The 25,402-nt window shown below is 39.4% G+C and overlaps 1 protein-coding gene across 13 annotated transcripts in view; it reads left to right on the forward strand.

Annotated features, from left to right (window-relative positions):
- The window catches only part of PDE4D (phosphodiesterase 4D), a 693,804-nt gene that overhangs the window by 517,230 nt on the left and 151,172 nt on the right, over positions 1–25,402 (forward strand). The window lies entirely within an intron of this gene.

The raw sequence follows: 25,402 nt of genomic DNA on the forward strand, positions 1-25,402 counted from the left end.
TAGATATTTAAATGATATTATGGTCTGTTTGGTGTTCCTAGGTTTGTTGTGGGAATACAGCCATTGTGATTTATCAAGAATAGTGTGTGACTTGTGAAAAGTATGAATTAATCTGTGATACTTAAAGATTATATGTGAGTCAGTCCATGATGGCATACATTATATTTACTCTGTTGTCCATCTCTGCAAAGATTCTTGAATGCAATGATATGAGTCTGGAATGAAAGTCCAGGGACAGTTCTCTGCCATCTTTCAGAAATACACTGAAAGCACAAGCTTTAGTAATTTTTCTTCCCAAATGAAATGATTGACAAAAGGTCCATAGCATTATCCTTTTCCATTCTATAAGATATTCAGCTGGAGATCTTCCATAATTATGTGGTACTTCAAAAAGAATATTTTAGATTTAGATGAATGGGAAAATGGTGTGGTTAACAAAGATTCAGTTTTTTAAATGTTTATTTTAACCTATTAATCTTATTACCCTAGCTAGAAGGTTAGCAGGAAGTGATATGTGAACAATTTGATACATTTGAAAAGCATTGGCTTGGAAAGGCAGTTTTACGTATAAAAATAAATTATCTGAAAAAACAGCAAACAAGGTATGGGCCAGTTTACCCCAAATCTTGGATTAAATTAACTATGTTTTATTGACTAAACTGTAACTGTCTGGATCCACACATCACACTACCTTATAAATCATGAATTCCAAATCACATTTGGCTTCTGACTAAAGAAAAAGAAGCCAGTTCAGACAAAATGGCCTGAATCTGGTTCTCTGACCCAGAGTTCATTTTTTATTTTTATTTATTTATATTTCATATTTCTATATTGGCCATCTCCTTCTGATTTCATATTGTGTGAGAAAGAGGCAGGAAGGTTGTGATTTTTATTCACTATAAATAAATCTTGCATGCTAGATTGAATAGTTGCTAGGCTTCTTTGTTAAAAGACTTCTTTAGTTTTTGAAATAAAGTTATCAGGCTACAGTTCATCAGTCTAGTGTCAAATATTGAAACAAAGATGTTCTTTAAAGTCAGTTTAATATATTTCAGAGTGGAGAGAAAAATAAAAAAATCTGTAGACTCTACCCATTTCTAGGAAGGTGCTATTGTTTTATATTTTATTCCTTCCTGCAAAGATATCTTTAAATTTTAGAACTTTGGCAATAAATCATAAGAGTATTATAAATAGAACAGTCATCAGATCTGATACTAGATACACAAAGCAAACATGTTGACACTAGTAACAACTTATGTGCTAAAATAGAGTTCTTAGGAACTGCAAGTAGAAGTAAAATAAGTATCAATCTGAATGCTCTATTGTTTGTTTAGGACTAGCCAATTGTGGCAGTGATATATTTTTTTGAAAATAGTAAAATATATATTTGTTTCTTAATATTCGTTCATAAGTTAAAATATTAATTTTATTTTACTAAGTTATTAAAACTTCTAAATGTATTCAAATCCACATAAAAATACCCTAAGATCTAGTAATTTGCATATATCTATATCTATCTATATCTATATCTATCTATCTATCTATCTATCTATTCTCTTTGTCCCTTGTAGCGATGATGTCCCTCTCCTCACATAGTCCCTAATTCTCCATAAGTTTGTGAGAGAGAAATGTTCTTGGCCAGGGACTAAAGGAAAATAAAATTCAAATTTTCTTAGCCATCTGCTCCCACCTCAGTGCTGCTTCAGGTCATCCATAGCATTTTATCTATCATATAACAAAAAGGGTGGGACTTGTCAGTTGATATCTAGAAACCCCAACTCTCTGGATCAAGAGTTTCAGGATTTTTTTTGTAGTGAACAGTTGCCATGGTCTGAAAAACTTGAAAACCCCTGAGCTAGTGGCTTGAGTGTAACAGAAACAAACTAAAAATAAAATGAGTCTTAAGATACCAGCAATTCCCTAAAGAGAGCCATATGTGGTTATTACTCATATGAAGCCAATGTTAATTGTTTGCAAATATGAACTGCTACTGTGCAAAACTTTGTGCCATTATGCTTTATCTAAAATCCAAATTTTATTTGTGATTAACTCATGAGAACATTTTGTATCAGAATTTGTAAAAACTGAAGTCCCTGAACTCCTGTTAGAATTTCCATCCCTGATATAGACAGAAGCTTAGAATTCCAGTGAGTAAATTAAAAGATAATCTTCACTGCTTGAATTTTGCTTAAAAGCACAATTAATTTTTTTTACTTGAACAAATTATCTTTGAATTGTGATAGAGAGACTAAATGTATACTTTGTTTTCCTGGATTTTAGGATTGCCATACAATAATCTGGGTTTGCTTTTTCTCATAATATTTGTTCTTGTTGATTATCTGAGCAGAAAACACAATGCTTTAATTTTCCTGATTTACCTATGGAATATGTTGTTTATTACTATGACTTTTTCCCAATGTGTAGCTATTTCCAAAGTGAACCATGCCAAAATAAAGAGTGCAAGGGGTCTATAATTTTGGATGAGAGCCACTGTCTATCTCTGAATGAACTGTCAAGCTAGTGAGACTAACACATTTTCACCACCCCAGGAATTGCTATAATATAATTACAATAATCTTAAAATGTTATATAATCTTTCTAATTTGGGGTGAAGGTGAGATTGACTGAATCGGTTTGATAGGCTTAATACTGTATCTATAGTTGTAAAATACTGCAAAGTGTTGATACATGGGCATATTATTAAATATGTCACAGATGGTACCTGTATTTACACTACTGCATGGGCCAAATGGATATGTTATCATTGGAGTGGTGTTTCAGAACATATTTATCCATTCAGGTTAATGCCAGCCATCTATTACTATGTGAAACATCAGAGATATTAGGTTCATGTTTCACCTGAAAAGCTGATGATGAAGGCCCAAAGGTACATTTGACTGCAATCATCTCCTGTATGCCTCATGCTGTCAAAAATCAAGTATTCTAAAATCAAGAACTAGCATACATCAGTGTTTGCAAATGTCTAGGGACAACATCTTTGTTTCATGGTCAGTTTGTTTAGCGTTAATTGTCCTTTAGTTGTTCAGTTATCATGGGTCAATAGCTATCATTTTGCTATGTCTGCTTCTGTGGGTTATTTTGGGTTATTAATCTAGCCACCATTGTTTCCTGTTGGACTCCATTTTTTTTGCTTTAGAGTTTTCCAAATATCAGATCTTCTCCTTTGACTCTTGGTGTCTAAAATATATGTATTTTAGCTTCATTATTTGTACTTCTAATGAGTAATCCAGCATTTTTTTAAATGGGAAGATGATGATCGTGTGCCATTAAGTCAATGTCAGTTCGTAGCAACCACATAGATTGATATTCTCCAAGATAATCTGTCTCTAATCTGTCTTTTGTGTTATTTCAATAGTGCAGTCATTGTAATTGTAATCATATCCATACATCTTGTGCCTGGTTGTGTTCTTCCATTTCCTTCCTCCTTTGCCAACAATATAGACTTCTTAAGGGAGCTGGATATTTTCATAATTTGTCCAAACTAAGATAATTCAACCATAGTACTTTGTGCTTCAAGTGAGAACTCTGAATTGAGTTATGATTTATTTGTTTGTTTTCTTGGCTGTCCACAGTGTTCTCAGAAGTCTTGTCTAACAAAAATGTTCAAATTTGTCAATTTTCCTATCTTGCTTCTTTAAAGTCCAATTTTTGTTTCCATACAGGAAATACCATTTCTTATACAAGAAATTTCCAAGGCCTTCATGGTTGCTCTTTCAGTGCCAATCCATAGTGTATTTCTTGACTATTCTTCCTTTACTATTTGATGGTTGATCCTAAAAAAGCAGAATCTATCTACCAATTCAATATCTAAGGCTAATTTTTCTATCTGTTGTTAGTAGTTTGATTTTTATATTTAATTTTAGTCCCATATTCTTTGTGCTTTTGTTACCAGAATTTGCAAATCCTTTGCATTTTCAGTTTTCAGGGTAATGTCATCAGCAGACAGGGGGCTGGACTAGAAGACCTCCAAGGTCCTTTTCTATTCTATTCTATTCTATTCTATTCTATTCTATTCTATTCTATTCTATTCTTCCAATATAGCTTCACTTAGCATATATTCAAGGATATAGGTTAAATAAATAGCGAGTATATCATTGTTAATACTTAATCCGAAAAGGCAGAAACTGCCTACCACTTCATTGTCAGTTTTAAGGTTGGTTGCCCTACCACTTGGTCATTTGCTTTCTCTTCTTTGTATTTAATCTTAATTCCATTTTGTTCATTATACTCCTTGACTTCCATTACTAGAACTTGCAGATCATTTGTATTTTTAGCATAGCACAGGTTATTCTTCCAGTTTTAAAAGGATGTCAATCATTTGCCCACCCAGCTTTCTTCAATATGTATTCAGTTATATAGGCTGAATAAAAAGGAATCATGTAATCAGCCTGTTCACTCCTTTACTAACCCAGAGCCACTCGGCTTTCCTATGTGCTGCCTGGACTGTGGCTTCCTGTTCTGCATATAGGTTTTGCATGAGGACAATGAAAGATTCTGAATTTCCAATACTTCACAGCTTGGTATGGTTGACACAGTCAAAAGTACCTCTAAATTAATTGACTTTTTTTTTGTAGTCTTTGGCTTTTACAATGATCAAGTGTGCATCAATAGTAATGTCAGCCTTTTCTAAAATCAGCTTAAACATCTGACATTTCTTTTTTCATATAGGGCTGATTTAGATTTTTTTATCTAGCATTAGAAGCTCTTATAATTAGGGAATATCTTCTAAGGTATCTTGGATGGTGGCATATCTGTTGTACAGAATTTTAGTATACTCTGTCCATCCTGTTTATTGGTGAATTTACCATGCCATTTTAAAGTTGGAATCTCCTGAGTTTGAAGAGTTTTTTTTAAAAAAAGCTTTCCTTTTTCCTGTTCCATCTTCATTGTTTTTATGTCATTTCAATATTCTTTCTTTTCTCTTCTAAGTTCTCTGAATTTCTTTAAGTTCCTTCCTGAAATCTTTGTCTTTCTTGTTTATGACCTCTCTTTTATTCTTGGCAATTTGCAACATTTTTATTGACATCCAATTTCGTTTCCTCTGTTTCTTGGGCTTTGGCATTTTTTTTTGGTAACAATCTTAACAATTTCTCTGATTTCATTCCACAGTTCTCCTGGTTCCTTATCAATGAGGATCAGGACTTCAAAGCAGTTCATAATGTTCTCCTTAAAAATATTGGGTCTGTGCTCATGATCATATTGTAGGAGCTAGTTTGGCTTTGTTCTTCTGTTTTAGCTTGATTTAGAAGTTGCACGTAAGCAGATTGTGTTTTGTTCATAAACAGATCTTGCATTTGGTAAAATGGAGTCTGGATTCCCAAAAGGAAGGGGCTGTTTTTCAGAGGGCAAAGTTTGAAAGGTTTGTTTGGAAAAAAGAGGGTTAAAGCAGCTCCCTCCTAACTTTCATGCAAGATTCTATAGGTGAAGAATAATAAAGGAAACTACTCCAAAATAATTCGATGAATTGTTCTTGGGGCCTGACATTGCCCCCTGTTGTAATTGAGCTTTTCTTGTACTAATAAAATAGTAAATTTGATTTCCCCATGCTCTTCTCTATTTACTTCTTTCTTTCTTTCTTTCTTTCTTTCTTTCTTTCTTTCTTTCTTTCTGTCTGTCTGTCTGTCTGTCTGTCTTTCTTTCTTTCTTTCTTTCTTTCTTTCTTTCTTTCTTTCTTTCTTTCTTTCTTTCTTTCTTTCTTTCTTCTATAGCCATTCATCTCAATCAATGATTGATTCAATCAGAAACTCAAAGGGGAGGCTATTTCACAGTGCAGGGGCCATTGCAGAAAATGCTCATTTTCTAATCCTTACTAGTTGACACATTTTGGCAGATGGGGTCTGCAACATGCCCAAAATAATAAACCATTGTTTTGATAGTTTAAAAATTGTTAACAGATTAATAATTTGATTAAAAGAAACTGATATATCATTCTCCTAATTTATTTCCATTTCCTAGGCTATACATTTCCACTATGTTTTCCTCAATATTTTCAACTTTACCATTCCGGTCTCCAACCAGAAACAGCACATCTTGCTTGTGTGTTCTGATGATTTCTGAATTTGATCATAAAACTCATGAGTCTCCTCTTCTTCCTTAGTTAGCTGAAGCTTAAATATGAATAATTGTCATATTGAAGTTTATCTGTATGACTTTGGCCAATCATTCTTAGCCCAGACCCACTCACAGTGTCACTGTGGGAAAAATAGAAGGCTCAACCATTATGTTCACTGCCTTGAGTTGTACAAAATAAAAGTGGGATATCATCATCATTCATCTTCATCAGATACTGAGTGTGTTGCTCCCAAGTACTTTAAATGCTACATCCTTCTTAACTATGCAAAATGATGTCACAGCTTTGCAGAAAAATCTTCAGTCTTCCAGAGAGAATTACTGTATTCTTCCTTTGAAATGCAAACTTTTTTTTTAAAAAAATGAAAAGACAATGAACATTCAGGCTTCATGGGGCTCTAGAAGCAGTACATTGCACATTTTTGCTTCAAATTAGTAAGCCTGGCTGGAAAGAGCTTGAAAAGAAGGAACTTTTTATTGCCCCTCCCATCTCTATCCTTATGACCCTCTCCCCTGGTTCATGACTTGTACTTTCAGAAATGTTGCATTACACCACCATTGTCTTATTATTCTCTATAGACCTGGGCAATGTGGCCTATAAAAGGCATAATGCATTCTGAAGCTAGGAACAATTGTGGCTTTTTCAAAAGCTCCATGGTAAGCAAATCAGCTCTGTGGTAATGTTTCGCAGCAGTTTGTAAGTATGACATCTAGCTGCACAACACTTTACATAATTGTTCCAAATATTTCTTTTTTTAATTTAATAAAAAGAATGAAAAAAAATCAAATCCAATTCATTTTACAAATCCATGAGATGCTCATAATAGGTTCCATGTGGTATAACTTAATTCAAAGTGGCATAACCTTGTCTAGTTCATTAAGTTTAGCTTTTGGCTGCTGTCTCTGACTGACTTCGTAACCTAGACAGGGTCATGTTCTCAGGGCCTAATTCAAGAAACACCACTCCTGATCTTTTTCTCCCCCTGCCCCCAATTTTGGCAAAGGATAGAGAATATATGTAATTGAAAAATTCCCCTGTGCATAAATAACATACATACCAACAGTGGTGGGAAAAAACCTTGGTTGAATGTAGAGTGTCCCTTATTTTACAGGAGGAGGTTAGTTGCCATTCATTTCATGAAGTCTGAAATCTATGCTGATACTTTAGTTGAAGGAGAAGGGAAAATACCAGCACCTTCCCACTGTTAATAGCTAAAAGTCTATCAGTATGAATTCCTAGATCAGAAATTCTAAGTGCTAATATTGTATACCTCCCATAAGTTGCAAAATTGGGAATGCTGTGGAATCGCATGTATCTGAGAGGCCATATCCCTGCCATTCTTTCTCTTCACCAGCTGTATCTGTGTTATCTGTAGCAAATTTGTTGTAATGATAATTTGGCCTAGAATTAAGGAAACTTTTGGAGCATGAGGATCCTTTACCACCTCTTAACCAATATGCAAGGAAAAAAGTCTGAAATAGCTGAAATAGCTCTCATTCTCCAGCATGATGAGTGTAGAATCCACTGGATGGGTTATTTCAGCCTTCCTGCTCAGAGAGACTAGGTCAGTACTTTGGCCACACCTGCCTCAAAGTGTGTCTTCCAGTTTTGACTTAGTCTCTGGCTCAGACAGGGCACAGTTTTTTCAGCTCCTTAGCTAGGCTAGGTTAATTTGCTTTCTAATTGAATTTAATTGACTTTAAAATTATTAGGCTATATTTAAATTGTGTTGTTTTTCATTCGGAACTAAATTCACAAAATTGAAGTTGAAATTTGAATCAGGCCTTCTGGCCTCAAGCCCAACAGGCTCCTGTGGAAAAGGCTGCAGGCAGTTTATCAAATAGGGGCTTTTCAGCTCCCAATCGGCAATCAGCGGAGTAGCGGACCAGCGGACCAGCCGGCCAGCTGGCTTTCGGCGATCGGAGTCTTCCGAGACTCAGACAATTCAGAGGCTTCCCTCTTGGCTTCGTCGGCACGAGGCTTTCCTCGGCTTCAGAATTTGCATTGCAGCAGAGGCAGCGCGCCTAACAGCAAGTGCTTTCAGGGGGAAATTGCTTTTGATTAGATTGGCTGGCTTAAAGTCTGTTTCTGGCAGGGGGTTTCGATTCCCTACTATTCCCCTCTTTGGTGTGCTTGTTTTCCTTGGGAGGCACTATACGGCCGCGGCCGCCATTTTAACCGTGTGTTCTGCAGGCGGTCGCCATATTGAATGGGTCATCAACGGCCTCCATTTTGAGGGTGTCCCTTAGGCAGTTGCCATTTTGAGTATGTCTCTTAGGCAGTTGCCATTTTGAGCATGTCTCTTAGGCAGTCGCCATTTTGAGTGTGTCTCTGAGCACGGAAGCCATTTTGAGGGACCTCATGTTCCTCACAAGAGTACTGAGGCCTGCTTTTTTATTGCCACAGGTCTGCCTTGTCAGTCCTTTCACTGGGGGGCAAGTTTTCAGTGTTCATCAGACACAGAGCTGATTCCTGATCTGTATCGGGTGTTATTATTCTAACTACTCATTGTGCTCTAGCACATGTCCTCATCTTCTGGGGTGAGTTGAACGAAGGGGAATTTATTTAACTCTACCTGTTACAATTAGTGTACGGCATTTGCCACCGGTCTAGACAGGCAGTTCTAGAGAGTTGTCTGGCTGTCCTTGCCATTGCTGTTGTGCAGAGCGAGGATCGGTTTTCCATCTCTGTCAACTAGATCTGGGGTTTTGGGTTCCCCCCACTTCTGGATATCTCCTACTCGGATTATCTAGACTGCAATGGCACATAGTTCCTCACCACAGGCATCACAGGGCTCTGGTATTCCTCCCACACAAGCAAAGTGCAGATCTACTGATTTGGACACGGGGGGAAAGAAAAAGGCCAAAACAAAACACATCTCTACCAAAGAGCCCTCAAAGTCAACCGAGCGAGAGGCCTCGAGGAGACATTTGGCACTGGAAAGGGAATTCTCCAAAGCCCAAAGGCTTAGGTCCAGTGAAGCTGAAGTGGTTCCCCCCGCTTCATTGGACACTCCTACATCTGAGCCTCCATTTGCACCTTCTCATGATGTTCCAAGGCCTTGGTCTCCTCAGGGGGAAACTGTGCAGGCTGGTCCCCCTTGCTCCTCCTCCTCATCTTCTCATCATGGCCTTGAGGCCACGTTTATTCCAGCCGAGGCTGATGCTAGGTATGTGGAACAAGGGGATAGGTGGTCAGCTGAGTTTCAGTCCTTCATGCACAATGCATTTATGCAATTCATGTCTTCTAGGGGACAACGGCCTTTTCAACCACCACCACCTCCTTCTATACCTCCTTCTCAGGCGGCATGTACCACTGTCCTCGGTTCAGGAGTTTCTGAGACTTCTTCCCAGCTAGGGGAAGAGAGGTCTGTTGACCTGGAGATAGCTGACATGCCCATGTCAGAGGATGAGGAGGCAGCGCCCAAACAGGCGCCAACTCCGGGGCTTTTTGACCCTTCTCTTTTCAGTTCTTTACTGATGAAGGCCTGTAACACCACCAACCTTACTTCAGTACAGGAGGAGAAACCTTCCACCTCTGCCAGCCAGGAGTCTAACCCCTTGTTCACAGAACAAGTTGTGGAGGACAAGCAGATCCCTTGTCCACAGGTTTTCCGTACTACAGTGGAGAAACAGTGGTCATCCCTGGCCACTCTGCCTTCTCCTAATAGTACAGAGAAGAAACTATTCAATGTGTCTTCTTCATTTGCTTCCCTCTTGGAGGTACCTTCAGTTGATACTCCTCTGACTTCTTTGTTTTCCACATCTGCTATTCCAGGGGATATGGCTGAGGCCCTGAAAGCGGAGGAAAAGAAGTTTGAATTCTCTCTTCGCCGAGCGCGCCAGGCTTTGGCATGGGCGATAAAGGCCGCGACTTTATCCTCTTTCTTCGCCAGGGCATCGATCATGTGGCTTCGCAAACTTCAGACACTTGTTCCACCAGATCAGGTTCGAACACATCAGACACTAGGGAAACTAGTGGCCACTTCAGAGTACGTGGCAGACGCTTCTCTTCATTCGACCAGGTACTCTGCCAGATCCATTGCAGCTACGGTTGCCTCTCGTAGGCTACTATGGCTGAAACAGTGGAGAACGGATTTGAAGTCAAAGTAGTACTTGTCCACATCCAAATATAGTGGTACACAGTTGTTCGGGCCAATCCTTGAACCGCATATTATTGAGGGCAAGGATAATTGTAAGATTCTGGCACACCCCTCCAAACAGTCTGATAGGTGGCCCCAACAGGATTTCCGTAGGCAGGCATTCCATCCCAGTGGTTCCTGGGAGTGGAGACAGCCCTTTTGGGCAGGGCAGTCCTGGGATTGGTCAAGAGGCTCATGATCCTTTCCCCCCAGACAGGATTGTCCGCAGGACCGCCAGAACATGGGAGCCAAGGGCCAATTCCAATCTAAACGCCCCTTCCAGGGATCGGGCGGTTGTCCATATAGGCGGTCCAAGTGACGCCAAGGAGGACTCTCCCATCGGGGGTTGTCTGGCGCTGTTCAGCGACATTTGGGAGACAACCACCACAGACTCTTGGGTAAGGGAAAACATCAAGTACGGTCTCACCCTAGAGTTCTGCTCTCCTCCTCCAGACCACTTCATTCAGTGTCCGGTGTCAAGAAACACAACCAAAGCAAAATTGGTAGCCACGGCCATCTCCCATCTGTTAGACATCAAGGCCATAGAACCAGTACCATGGGATCAGGAAGGAAAGGGGTTTTACTCCATCCTGTTTGTGGTTCCCAAAGCCTCAGGAGGATGAGGCCGATATTGGACTTAAAGGGTCTGAATTACTTCTTAACCTACAGGAGGTTCAAGATGCAGACCCTAAGGTCCATTCTCGCCAGTATCAGGAAAGGGGATTTTCTCTCATCCATAGATCTAACAGAGGCGTACTTATACATCCCAATACTCCCAGAAGACGCAGATTCCTCCGGTTTTATTACGCACACCGGCATTACCAATACAGAGCTCTTCCCTTTGGTCTATCTTCAGCTCCAAGGGTTTTCACAAAAATTTTGGCAGTCTTGGCAACTCACCTCAGACTGAGTCTGGTGCGTGTGCAATGCTATCTAGATGACATCCTAATTCAGTCCAGTTCCTTCCAGTCTGCCCAGTCAGACCTGGAGGTCACAATACATACACTTCAGGCTCATGGGTTCTCAGTGAACTTCAAGAAAAGTCACATGATCCCCACAAAGCGCCTCCTACATCTGGGGGCAATCATAGATTCGGACCTTTGCAAGGTCTATCTATCTCAAGAACGTCGGGTCAGCATACGAAAACTGGTACATCAGGTTCGGAGGAACAAAGTAGTGCCCCTGGTACAGCTGTCCCAACTCTTGGGAAAGATGGTTTCTTGCATGGGGATTGTTCCGTGGGCCAGGCTTCACTCAAGACGCCTTCAATGGTTCCTCCTTCCCTTTCAGAAACAGAACCTCAGTTCCAACAAAAGGGTCAGAGTTTCCCACCACATCTTGGTATCCCTCCTATGGTGGGCTTCATCCGCAATGAACAAGGGGACCATCTTCAAGGAGCCCCTCAGGCTCACCTTGACCACAGATACCAGTCTGTTCGGTTGGGGTGCCCATATTCAAACTCACCTGGCCCAGGGACAGTGGTCCCAGTCGGACCTAGCTCACAATATAAATTGGCTCAAACTCAGGGCCATACACTTAGCACTCCAACAGTTTTCCTCCCTAGTGATGGGAAAGCACGTCCTGGTCCTGATGGACAACATGGCAGCCAAAGCTCACGTCAACAAGCAGAGAGGGACCCGGTCCTGGTCGCTCATGCAGGAGGCCTTGGATCTAGGTCTGTGGGCAGAGTCCAACCTGGGGTCCGTCAGGGCGGAACACATTTCAGGGGAGGCAAATCGACAAGCAGATTCCCTGAGCAGGGTCACAGTGGACCACTCGGAGTGGCGACTGGACCCGGCACTGTTCAGGGACATCTCAATAAGGTTCGGTCATCCACATCTGGATCTCTTTGCCTCCCCGTCGAACACTCAACTTCCCAGGTTCTTCTCCAGGTTCCCGACACGGGGAGTGGAGGGAATGGACGCCCTCTGGTGCCAGTGGCCGGGGGACCTACTGTATGCATTCCCCCCTCCCATTGTTACAGGCAACCATCCGCAAACTGATTCAGGAAAGGGCGGAGGTAATCTTGATTGTTCCACATCGGCCAAGGCGTCCATGGTTTGCCGACCTTGTGGATCTTTCACTCTCACCACTGTGGAGGATTCCTCCGGATCAATTGGCTCTCAGCCAAGGGAACCTTGAACAGTGGCTCCAGTTAGCCGCCTGGCACTTGAGCGGGAAAGTTTAGCTAGGCAATCCTATTCGTCCGGGGTGATCTCAATGATTCAAGCCTTCAGGCGCCCCTCAACTAATAGGATTTATGACGCCATATGGAGAAACTTCTGCACATGGTACAATAAACAAAATCTCAGGTCACTCTTGGTCACAATTCCCAATATTTTGGATTATCTGCTGGAAGGTATGAACAAGGGTTTATTACCCAGTACCATCCGCAGGCAGGTAGCGGCCCTGTCAACGGTCCTTACTTGTGACAACTTGATTCCTTTGTCGCAACGTCCGACAGTTAGTGCTTTCCTTAAAGAGGCGGTTAGCACTAGACCACCCGTGGTACATCGCTATCCATCTTGGGACCTACCTAAGGTGTTGCAGGTTCTGATCTCTCCTTCGTTTGAACCTCTCAGTTCTTGTTCTCTTCATTTTCTGTCTTTGAAGGTGGCATTCCTGGTAGCCATAACATCGGATAGAAGAAAATTGGAATTAGCCGCACTTTCAGTTAGGAGTGATTTGTGTACCTTCTTCGAGGATAGGATAGTCCTCAGATTGGACCCTTCCTTCATTCCAAAGGTTAATACCTTGTTTCACAGGTCCCAAGACCTAGTTCTTCCAAATTTTTGTCCGAATCCTTCTCATAGTCTAGAACCATAGTGGCATAAATTGGATGTACGCAGGGCTCTGCGTCACTATGTCAAGTGAACCTCGGCTTTTCGCAAGTCGGAGGGCTTGTTCGTGTCCTTTCAATCCTCTGCCATGGGTCAGAAGGTTTCTTCTTTAACCATTGGTAGGTGGATAAGGGCATGCATTGCTCGGGCCTATCTGTCTCAGTCTCTTCCAGTTCCTGCACACATTACGGCTCACTCCACACGCAGCGCTGCTGCATCTACTGCTTGGTCCACGCAGGCTTCGGTCAAGGAGATTTGTAGGGCAGCGACGTGGTCCTCCCCTTCAGTATTTGTCAGGCATTATAGGATAGATAGGTTTGCAGCGGCAGACACCGCGTTTGGCAGACGGGTCCTACAACAGGTCGTTTCTTTGCAGGGGACACAAGCCTAGACTCCCCCCCCCGTAGGGACATGAGCGGCTTTAGTATGTCCCATCCAGTGGATTCTACACTCATCATGCTGGAGAAAGAGCGTTGTCTTACCTGAACGCCTTTTCTCAGCATGATGATGTAGAATCCACACCCTCCCATAAGACAGTTTAGGCAGGTGTCCTGATAATTGGAGCCATTGCGCCGGACTTCGTCAGAGATGCTTCGCCTCGTCAAAACTGGGAAGACACACCCTGAGGGAGGCGTGGCCAAAGTTCTGGCCTAGTCTCTCTGAGCAGGAAGGTTGAAATAACCCATCCGGTGGATTCTACATCATCATGCTGAGAAAAGGCATTCAGGTAAGACAACACCCCTTCTCAAATGGAGATTTTCCATTCTAGCCTGGAATGGAAGACCTATTAGAATAAATAGGAGAAGCTTCTGATCTTATGAGGGAGACGTTTTTATAACTGATAATTAATTCAACCCCATCTTGTGAGTCCACATTGTAGCATCTACTTCATAATAGTATATTTTAAGCATCCAGTAAGAACCAGCCATCATGATTTGTTATTCATAATTTATTATCTAACTTAAAAGTGAACTATCCAATTGTAATTTGATAAACCATGATTTAATAATCCATAGCTTAGAACAATGTATAAACCTAATCGCTATCTGCAATTCTAAATTAATATGAAATAAGTTTAATATAGTGTGATAGACATCTAAGTATAACTAATAGGATTGTGCTGCACAAGGTATATAATTCTTGCATGTGTAAATAGAATTTTTTTTATTTTTAATTGCACAGATCTTAAAGAGCTACAGTAATTTTGTGAGACCTACCCATAAAATGCAGAGAAATGCCTTGATCCTCAAAATGGTCATAACAAAGCAACTTTCATTGTGAAATTGTGAGTTGGCATTTGACTTTCACAACAGTGCTTTACTTGGCAAACAGAAATAAATTCACGGCATTTGATTCAGACAAGAGGAGAGAACTGTCAGACACAAAGAAGAATGTAAATCCTCAGGGAAGGGGATGACATCACACTCAAATCATACTGTCAATATGATGAGACATGCCTGTAGGCATGTCAGGTCTCATTGCCCTGCATCAGTTATTCAGCTCTTTCAGGCAACGTAGTCTTTTGATATATACAGTGGATGTTGCAAGGAATTCCATGTGCAGTCAGACTAGGATATCCTTTCTGTAAACAGTATTGAAGCAAAACAAAACCCTAAATAAAGGACATGTAAGCTGTCATCTATCATTAAGTACCACTATGTTGTCAACAATCATTGATTCCATGCCAAATGTCTTCAACAGAATTGTGTAATAAAGACATTATAATTCATGAATTATAATTTTTAATATTGCATAGATTAGAAATCATTACCTCCATCTACACATTTGGGAATGGGGAGAGAATAAGAATAAGAACTGTTGTCATCACTGACATGAAATTGGTGGACATGTTTGCAACAAATTTTGAGTAGCTATATGGAGAATGTTATTGCATGAAGATTCCAGTGTTCTTAAGGCTGTATCTCATCTGTCTTGCTTCTTCACAAACAATCACGAGACTAAATACCAGCTTCAAACTCTTCTTGAATAGTATAGTATATAAGACCAATCTTGCATAAATATTGAGTCAATCTGGACTTCTGGAAACTGCCTGAACAAGGCAGAGTTTTTTGGAAAGATTTTCAGAAGTGGTTTGCCACTGTTTTCTTTCTGGGGCTGACAGAAAGCAACTGGGCCAAAATAAATTGTTCTTTTCATACCCAATGCAGAACTAGAATCATTTCCCCATTCTTAACCTAGTGCCTTAACCACTATACAGACAGACACAGACACAGACATTCATACACACACACGCACACACACACACACACTGTTATTATTTAAATTTATATTCCATCCAAATGAGCAGTTTACAAATGATTTAAAACATGAAAAACAAGATAATAAAACAAGGAATAAAAGAAATGCAGAGGTGGCAGAATTATAAACCAGGGAAAAACAAACAGAAACCACAGTGTCCTTCTGGACCAGCTGCAGGGTTGGAGTGGACAGCACTTTATTGAACCGGTTGTCTCCCTTCTAGAGTAGCCAGTCTCAGTCAGTGTTGATCAATGATGAGAAATCCCACCCTCTGCCCTAAATTGTGGAGTGCCACAGAATTCAGTACTCCGTCTGGTCGTATTTAAGATATACTTGAAGTCACTGGGTAGAATGAATCATAGCCTAGGGGTGAGGTATCATCAGTAGGCTGATGATGCTCAGCAATATATATCTGCCCCTGGAGAAGTAACTGGTGTTGCTGAAGTCCTGTTTTGGTGCCTGGAAACTGTAGTGATTTGGATGGGGAAAACAGACTTTGCTTTAACCCTGGTAAAACTGAGTGGCCTTGGATTTGTTTCTAGATGGGGTTGTACTTCCCCAGACAGAGCTGATGTGTAGTCCGAGGTCCTTTGGGGCTCACAACTCCTGCTTGAAGAGCAGGTGGTTGTTGAGACTTGGAGGGCCTTTGTATAACTTCAAGTTTGTTCCAGTTACACCCATTCATGGATCAGGAGCCCATGGTCTCCTCTGTATGGATTACTGTAATGCATTTTACCTGGGAATGCCCCTGAAAAATATTTGTTCTTTAATGGTTGTGTTCCCCTGGTGACTGTACTGTATTTATTTATTTATGAGACTTATATACCGCTTTAAGTGCAAGCACTCTCTAAGCGGTGTACACCAGTAAGCAATGTATATATATATTTACGGCTTTTAATAGTTGAATTGTTTTTAATCTTTGTATGCCTATTTTATTATTATTATTGGTAGTTTTTGTCTTTTAATTGTAAGTTGCTTAGAGTCAAGAATGTGAGATAGGTGGCTATAGAAATTGCATAAATGAATTAAAAAAGAGAAATCAAGCTAAGTTAAAAGGAGGTTTAAGACAACCTCACCAAAAGCCTGGGTGAACAGCCAGGTCTTCAGCCCCATCAAAACCAGCAGGGTGGGGGCCATTTGGATCTTGGGAGGAGCTCTCATTCTAGAGAATAGGCACTACTACAAGGAAGGTTTCATTCCAGGATCCCCACAGATGATATTGTTTAATCAAAGGAACCCAGAGTGCACGAGCTGTCAGATTAAACCAGCTGGCAGATACTATGGGAGACAGGTGGTCCCTCAAATAACCAGGCCCTATGCTATGTAGGGATTATAGGTAACAACCACACCTTGAATTGCACCCGAAACACAACTGGCAACTAGCACATCTTGCAAAGCAGAGGTATTCCATAGACGTATAGAGGCTTGCTCATCACTTCTTGCAATGCTACATTTTAGGCCAGCTGAAGCTTGTTTATTTTTCCTGGGATAAGACAGACCTGGCTGATTACCTATTACTATAGCTTATGCATAAAGAGTGATTTACTAAACATTGACATAACTACATGGTTTCCTCCCCCCCCCTCCCCAGGGCTTTGTGATACTGTATGTCTTCCATTTTCTAATTATTGCTCCCACAGTTGATTTCTTCACACCAAGCTGCTTGCCTATTGCAGATTCAGCCTTCCCAGCCTGGTGCAGGTCTACAATTTTGTTTCTGGTGTCCTTCGGCAGCTCTTTGGTCTTCACCATAGTGGAGTTTGGAGTGTGACTATTTGAGGCTGTGGACAGGTGTCTTTTATACTGATAACAAGTTCAAACAGGTGCCATTAATGCAGGTAATGAGTGGAGGGCAGAGGAGCCTCTTAAAGAAGTTACAGGTCTGTGAGAGCCAGAAATCTTGCTTGTTTGTAGGTGACCACATACTTATTTTCCACCATAATTTGCAAATAAATTCTTTCCAAATCAAACAATGTGATTGTCTGGATTTGTTTTCTCATTTTGTCTCTCATAGTTGAGGTCTACCTATGATGACAATTACAGGCCTCATCTTTTTAAGTGGCTAACAATTGGTGGCTAACTAAATACTTTTGCACAATTGGTGGCTAACTAAATACTTTTTTGCCCCACTGTATCTTGAAAAGGTCATAGATTTCTATGAGAGTGGCAAAGTAATAGATGTTGCTCATGCTTTCTTTCTAGCCCCTGACACTTTGAAGTCTCTTTTTAACCTCTGTTCTGCAGAGAAGTCTTTGCATGCATTTTAAACTTCTGATAAGACAACTGTCAACTATTGAAAGAAGCTTAAATGTGACCCCATCTTAATTGTCTGATACCAATTGCCTGATGTCAGCCTCTTGATTGAAAGTCAGGAGCTGGAAATTGCAGTTAAAGCCTTTGCTTTTCTGGTATATTTTTTAACTCAGATGGAATGTTAGTAATTTGAAGGAAGCACTACATTTAGGAATGTCACTTCTCTCTTGTGATTTCTTTCAATGGCTTCAAGCAGGAGAGGCAGTTGACTTCACAGCCCTTGGTCTGCTGATATGCTTGACGTTTGCCTTGTTCCAATGGCACTGCTGCTTTCTCAAACCCCTGCTAGTTTTCAGAATAAATAGGCGTTCCTTAACTCAGTTTCTATTCACTTCAAACAGCAATTCACTTCCCTTCCCTTCAATTGTGAGCCTCCTGGAGTAATTTGCTGAGATGGATGGCTATAGAAATCAAATAAATAAACAAATAATAAAGTTGGTGAAATGCATATCCTTTTGTCAGTGAAGACTAAGGCAAATTAAGAGTTGAGAAGTTCTATATTTTCTTTGTTATTTTATATTATCTTGCCCTCTTCATTGAGCAGCTGGCATTGTTCTGATTTTCTCACATCTGATAGCTCTATATATGTGCAGAGTAATGATGTCAAACTTATCAGGAGTGGAGAGTGGAATGAAGAAGTTTTAATGAACAGAGGAAGAGGGCATATGATAAAACTGGCTTAAAAGTTCTTTTGTATATTGTAATTTTATTCTGCATACATGATAGTTAAAGATAGAACACTATTATGTTGGAACCTTGTTTTCTTGACTTTGATTATATGCTTCTTGAATTTGCAAGTCTGCACATACATCATATGTTACTCAATTGTTTTTCTGTTTTTGTAAGTTTATGCACATTTTACCTTTATTCAATTGTGCTTTGGGGTTTTTTTTTCAGGACATGCCTTCAGGCTGTTCAGATGGTGGAAGTTTCTGCTGTGTTTTGGAATCATTATAAGTAGGCGAGGGGTAACAGAGTGAAAGTAAGCAAAGGGATTCTCAATTACATACCAAGATTTGCTTTGTTAGCAGCTGACTGAAGAATGCTATATCAGCTTTCCCACAAAATAACCAACCTCCTAGCCTCTGTTGTAGGATTTAGGTTTGATGGTTTTGAGAAAAATGGCTACCAATAGTCTTTCCATAGGATTTGATTCAAGTTGTTTGCTCTGTCGTCAACTTCACTGATAGTACATAGAACTCTATTCTTCATTTGCAGAGAATACAAAAATGTTTTATTCCAAATCATAGCATATTATCCTAATATTATTTATGGCATTCATAATTAATTAATACTTTCATGGGTATTACAAAACAAGAAAGAATGTTTTACCTAATTTATTGCCTGCCATCCCAAAATCCAGAATACTATTTTTAATATAATATTTTAAATACATTAATATAGTATTTTCATACTATCTTTTTAAGAAGAGACTGGACAGCCATTTTTCTGAAATGGTATAGGCTTTTCTGCCTGAGCAGGGGGCTGGACTAGATGACCTCCAAGGTCCCTTCCAACTTTATTATTGTTGTTGTTGTTGTGTAATACAGACATCTATTGTAGATGGGGAATCTGGAAAGTTTATGTTTGCCAGATAACAACCAGAAATAGGTAATATAAAAATGTCAAATCTATGGGATTGTTGTCAGTGCTAACATATATAGATTTAAAAAGGTAGGATGTGTGATTTATAACAGCAAAACGCTGTGGACATAGTATACTTAGATTTCAGTAAGGCATTCGACAAAGTAGACCACAATCTACTGCTTGGTAAGCTAGAAAAAGGTGGAATAGACAACATCACCAACAGATGAATTTGTAGCTTGCTGATAAACCATACTCAATGAGTAGTCCTCAATGGTACTACATCCACATGGAGAGAAGTAAGCAGAAGGGTACCACAAGGCTCTGTCTTAGGCCCAGTACTCTTCAATATCTTCATCAGCGACTTAGATGAGGGAATAGAAGGGGAACTCATCAAATTTGCAGATGACACTAAACTGGCAGGAATAGCCAACACCCCAGAAGACAAGCTCAGGATCCAAAAAGATCTTGACAAACTGGAACAATGGGCCCTATCCAGCAAAATGATATTTAATGTGGAGAAAAGCAAAGTTTTACATTTAGACAGGAAAAATCAAAGATATAAGTACAGATTAAGCGAGACCTGATTCAAAAACAGCAACTGTAAGAGGGACCTTGGAATCCTTGTGGATGATCACTTGACTATGAGCCAGCATTGTGTAGCAGCAGCCAAAAAAAGCTAATACAATCCTAGGTTGCATTAACAGAGGCATAGAATCAAGATCACATGAAATATTAGTACCGCTTTATAAAACCCTTGTGAGACCACACCTGGAATACTGGAATCAGTTTTGGTCACCATACTACAAAAAAGATGTTTTGACCTTGGAAGAAGGTCAAAGAAGAGCAACTAAGATGATCCAAGGCCTGGAGACTAAAACATATGAAGAATGGCTGCAGGACTTGGGTTTGGCTAGTCTAAAGAAAAGAAGAAATAGGGATGACATGATAGCAGTATTCCAGTATTTGAGAGGCTGCCACAAAGAAGAGGGGGTCAAATTATTCTCCAAAGCACCAGAGGGCAGGACAAGAAACAATGGTTGAAAACTGATCAAAGAGAAAAACAATCTGGAATTAAGGAGAAAATTCCTAACAGTGAGGACAATTAACCAATGGAACAGCTTGCCTTCAGAAATCATGGGTGCTCCATCACAGGTTTTAAGAAGAGACTGGATAGTCACTTGTCTGAAATGGTATAGGGTTTCCTGCTTGAGCAGGGGGCTGGACTAGAAGACCTCCAAGGGCCCTTCCAGCTATATTCTATTCTATAAAGAAAAAATATCTAATTCCTTGACTGAAATATCTGACCTTGTTTCCTTCTTGTCTGTCCTCCCCTGCAAGAGAGTTGGCCTTGGAGACACATAGCCTCCCTATTTAGATGTTGAGAAATAGTAGAACACTCCTGGGCTGCTTATCATTCAGCTGCTACTACTGCAGTGAGAGGCCTCAGGTATCATCCCAAAGAGCCAAATCAGCAAGTTTATTTTTACCAGTCATCCAGAGTGATACATTGAGAAGCAGTTGAAGCGAACAATTCCTTGGCTTCAGTGCATATTATCTCTAGCTCTGTTGGATCTTGATTTCTCCTTCTTGCTTATTTCCAGGAAAATGTACCAAGTTGGCAGTCTTTCAGTGCCGTCATATTGTGTTATGAATTATATTCAGTAGTGTTTAATCCCAAACTAGGAAATATAGAATTATGTCTTAGATTGCAGGGTTATACTCATTTAACTGTGAACAAATCTTATTAAATCTAAAAGATATTATTTCTGAGTAATCGTATGCCCTATACATTTTGCTGCCATGTTCTTTAAGATGCTATTATCTAGAATTCTTACAATTCAGTTTCTGGTCTTTGGGACACTGTTTTGACAAGCAAAGGATTAGTTGGATTTCCCATCCGAGACAGGAAGAAAAGCATTGAACTTGGAATTGAATTCCTTTAGCACTGTTTTTTTCTGATGTTAAGAATTTTTAGACTAGAGTGGAATAAAGAGACCCAGTGGAAAGGGACAAAGGCAACTAAAAGGATATGGGGAAAAAGAAATAAGCTTTCTCAAGTCTTCTATCACACCCTTAAATATGACAATTCTGAGATGTGCCGACTTCATTCCTTCCTATTCCTTGCAATGAAGGGAAAATCTTTCAGAAATAATTCTTCCACAAAATTGGCAGAAAAATGCCAATTTAAAACCTTGTGGTTCAAAAACCAAGATAATCTAATAAAGGTAAGGAATTACTTACACCCCACTGTGATTCTTAGATATTTTCTTTTCAAAACTCCCTTTAGAAAAAAAAAGTTATGTTGAGACTAATGCTAGTTTATCATTAAGAGTGAATGGTTACTAACATGCTCCATGACCTTGGGACAAAAAGAATCAAATGAGTTTTGCTACTGTTAGTGATGTAGACCCTTTTGCAGAAATTCTTTTATAGTATCCTATAGAGATGTAATCTTACCAAAAATATATATTCTTTCCATCTCTACTATCCTTACAACAAATACTATTTTTAATGCATACTCTTCCATTTGGTGTTTATTTAAAATACTATGGATTTTGAAAACTTTGGAGAAATGAACCAGGTTTTGCAAGTAAGTGTCCAAAAAAAGGATTGTTCAGGATTGTTTGTAAATTGTTTATAAATAAGTTTTTGTAATTTACAATGAAAGATTCTGCAGCATTATAAAGGGGGAAAAACAGGCCTTGGAAAAGTGTTGCTATGCTATGAAAGGTCAACACTGGCATCAGCGTAAGAAACAAAGGAAAAAAATTGTACTGATTATCTGTAGTTAACATCACATGTTTATAAATCCTTCAGCTATCAAACATATGTTTCAACACAAACATTCCCCATAAGTTCCAAAGTTGCACTTTAGAGCTAGAGAAAGTTTATTGCTATCCACCCTCTTGCTGCCAAATTTTTCCTTCTCAGGCAAACTTTAATGTTTAGATATTTGAGCCCTCACACATTTGTATTTGGACTTTTTAGTGATGCATTTCACGCCCTGATCTTCTGGTTAAAAAAGAGTCATTTCTATCAGATTGCTCTAATTTTTAAGTGTTGAATTGGTACAGATCATGAGTAAGAGATTAAGACATGAGTCTGTAGCTCAAATTTTATGCCTTGGTTCAAGTCTGGTTCAAGTCTTGTGTCTGCTATGAATTTATCACATGACTGGACACCAAACAGCAAGAGCCTTTAAGCTTGCCAGAACTACTTTGTTTTGGCTGCTAAAATCTCAAATACTTTGTTCAGAAGCAGGCAAAAGGTAGCTATTTCATTTTAAAAAAAAAAACGGATCACTTTAAGTATATTCAGGGGCCCGAAATTTATTTTCTTTAGTGTAATTGAACCGAACTCACCCCCAAATTCTATTTCTAGTCATCCCAAGTTAATTTAAGTTGAGGCAAGAGAATCATTTGCATTTTGTTTCTGCTAAAACAATTGGCTATCAGGAATTTGGTAATCTGCTACAGATCATTCACACACTGACCCCAAAACTCCCTTTATCTTCTTAAAATTATTTGATAAATTCTCTTTCTAGTGGATAAATTCAGAAAAAAAGTCATTCCAACTTTTCTGCTTATACGCACACACGCAGAGCGAGAGAAAGAGACAGAGAAATCTAAACCATGCATAATTTTACATACCCGTCATGCCCATTTACGTCTCTTCCACTTTCTCCTTTTGCAGAGAAATTAAAGGCTTTGTAATCACTGTTGCCTTTCTATTCTATGTATTCTATGTACTGTATTATTCCTAGAAGGAATCCTAGTATTTCACATACATATCCTTATACTAGATCATGTCTACTATGGAATATGTAAGCCACATTATTTAACAATAGCATTCCCTCTGCAGAGTATACACTGACTCGTTCCACAAATATTATTTAAGATAATGCATTGGCTACCAAAATGCTATTATTATTTATTCAATAAGACATAGTATGAATTATATTGGATTCCTGGGATAGGAATCCAAATTTGACTGAAGTCAAACTCCTCTCAATCTCATAGCTAACAATGAGAGATGCTGGGAATTGCATACTGGCATTTATTGTGTAGACCAGTGGTTCTCAACCTTTTTAATTCCGCGACCCCCAACCGGTCGTAAGTCGAGGACTACTCAACCGGTCATAAGTCGAGGACTACTCAACTGGTGCAGCACCATTTGCAGAATGGGACTTTTGGCGGGCTCAGCAGGGCAGAAACAGCCTGGACAATTCCTATTGGCTTTTGAAAGCCAATAGAATTAGACTCTATTCAAAGGAGTCTATTCTATTGGCTTTCAAAAGCCAATAGAATAAAAGGGAGTAGCACAGCTAAGGAAAAGGGGGGGAAAATGGCGGACTGCGTTGTTTGGTGACCCCCGTGAAATGGTCATTCGATCCCAAATGGGGTCCTGACCCACAGGTTGAGAACCACTGGTGTAGACCATACATTGTTCACTTCTACTCTACATTGTTGATGTCAACAACATTCTATTCTACATTGTATGAATCTGAAAAAGAAGATTCCACAAGTGGTTGTGCTACAATATTTGACACTGCTCATAAATATTCATCTGCATAATAAAGGTAAAGGTTTAGCTTGTCCAGTTGTGTTCAACTCCAGGATGTGATACTTATCTCCATTTCTCAGTGAGGAAGCCAGCATTGTCTGAAGACATTTCCATGGTAATGTGACTGGCATGACTATAAGTTGGGGCACATGGAATGCTGTTACCTTCCCACCAAAGTGATACCTATTTATCTACTTGCATTTGCATGCTTTCAAACTGCTAGGTGGGCATAAAGTTGGGCAAATAACTGGAGTTCACCCTGTTGTGTGGCCCTCAGATCTTGAACCCAGGCTGTCAGCTTTCCATATATTTAGGGCCACAAGATATGATAGATAAATAAGTGAACTTATTTAGTTAAAATGACAAACTAAAATACAGCAGCTAGTGGCAGTGAATATGACTGGAGTAATATCATTTCTTTATCTTATATTTTCATATCCTGAATATAGAAAAATATATATAGGGAAACTAATGTATTTTCCCCTGCAGCTTGAGAGGTTACTTTTGATCAAAGAAACAGCCTAGGATAATAATTTTGGTAAAGAAAATGGGTTGTGGGGATAAGTTTAAGCAATCTTCTTTCAGCATTTTTTAAAAAAAAGCTTTAAGAAACTGACTGTTGGCAGATATTAATGCTTTTGCTGTACATTATATTTTTAACTGTTTCACTAACTTGCTCGCTTGCAGATATTGTAGCTTCAGTGTTTGTCAATGATAATATGCATACCAGTGCTACACAGCAAGATTCTATATAAGATGCATCTCTTATTCCAAACCAACACTTCAAAAAATCAAAATATTGAGGAGAAAGGCAAGGAACACCAAGAGAGCAAAGCTGCCTAGAGGATCCAGATGCTTGTTGGTACATAGAGGATGTTACTACCTTTTATGAACCTTAAAATTTACCACGACTGATAACTATAATAGGAGAATGCGCATAGCAATACAGGTAGTCCTTGACTTACAACAGTTCATTTAGTGACCATTTGAAGTTATAACATCACTGAAAAAAATAATTTATGACTGTTTTTCACACTTATGACCATTGCAGCATTCCCATGATCACATGATCAAAATTTGGATGCTTGGCACCTGTTTATATTTATGATGATTACAGTGCCAAGGTCATGCAGTCAACTTTTGCAACCTTCTGACAAGCAAAGTCAATGGGAAAAGCAGATTCACTTAAAAACTCTGTTACTAACTGAACAATTGCAGTGATTCACTTAACAACTATGGCAGGAAAGGTTATAAAATAGGGGAAAATTCACTTAACAACTATCTCACTTGGCAACAGAAATTTTGTGCTCAATTGTGGTCATATACTGTAACTGGAGGACTACCTGTATAAGAGTCTGGGATAAATGTTTTTTTGACAAGTTGTGTTCCTTTGATAGAATATAGTGATATTTAGGATACAGAAATGACTGAGAGCCAGGGCTTTAAGTAACAAACAAGGATCCCCTTTAAAATATCTCAGCATTTGCCAATGAACATGTTGTGAAGATAAAAGCTTGGAGGAATGATGAAGGGAATGTGTGGGCTGATCCCTCATTGAAATTCTTTGTGCTGTTATGATACAATTTGCATACAGATGACTGATGTAAA

Source organism: Crotalus tigris, unplaced genomic scaffold (genome assembly GCF_016545835.1).
Source record: "Crotalus tigris isolate CLP2741 ecotype Arizona unplaced genomic scaffold, ASM1654583v1 scf7180000017604.1628558, whole genome shotgun sequence".
Taxonomy (NCBI): domain Eukaryota; kingdom Metazoa; phylum Chordata; class Lepidosauria; order Squamata; family Viperidae; genus Crotalus; species Crotalus tigris.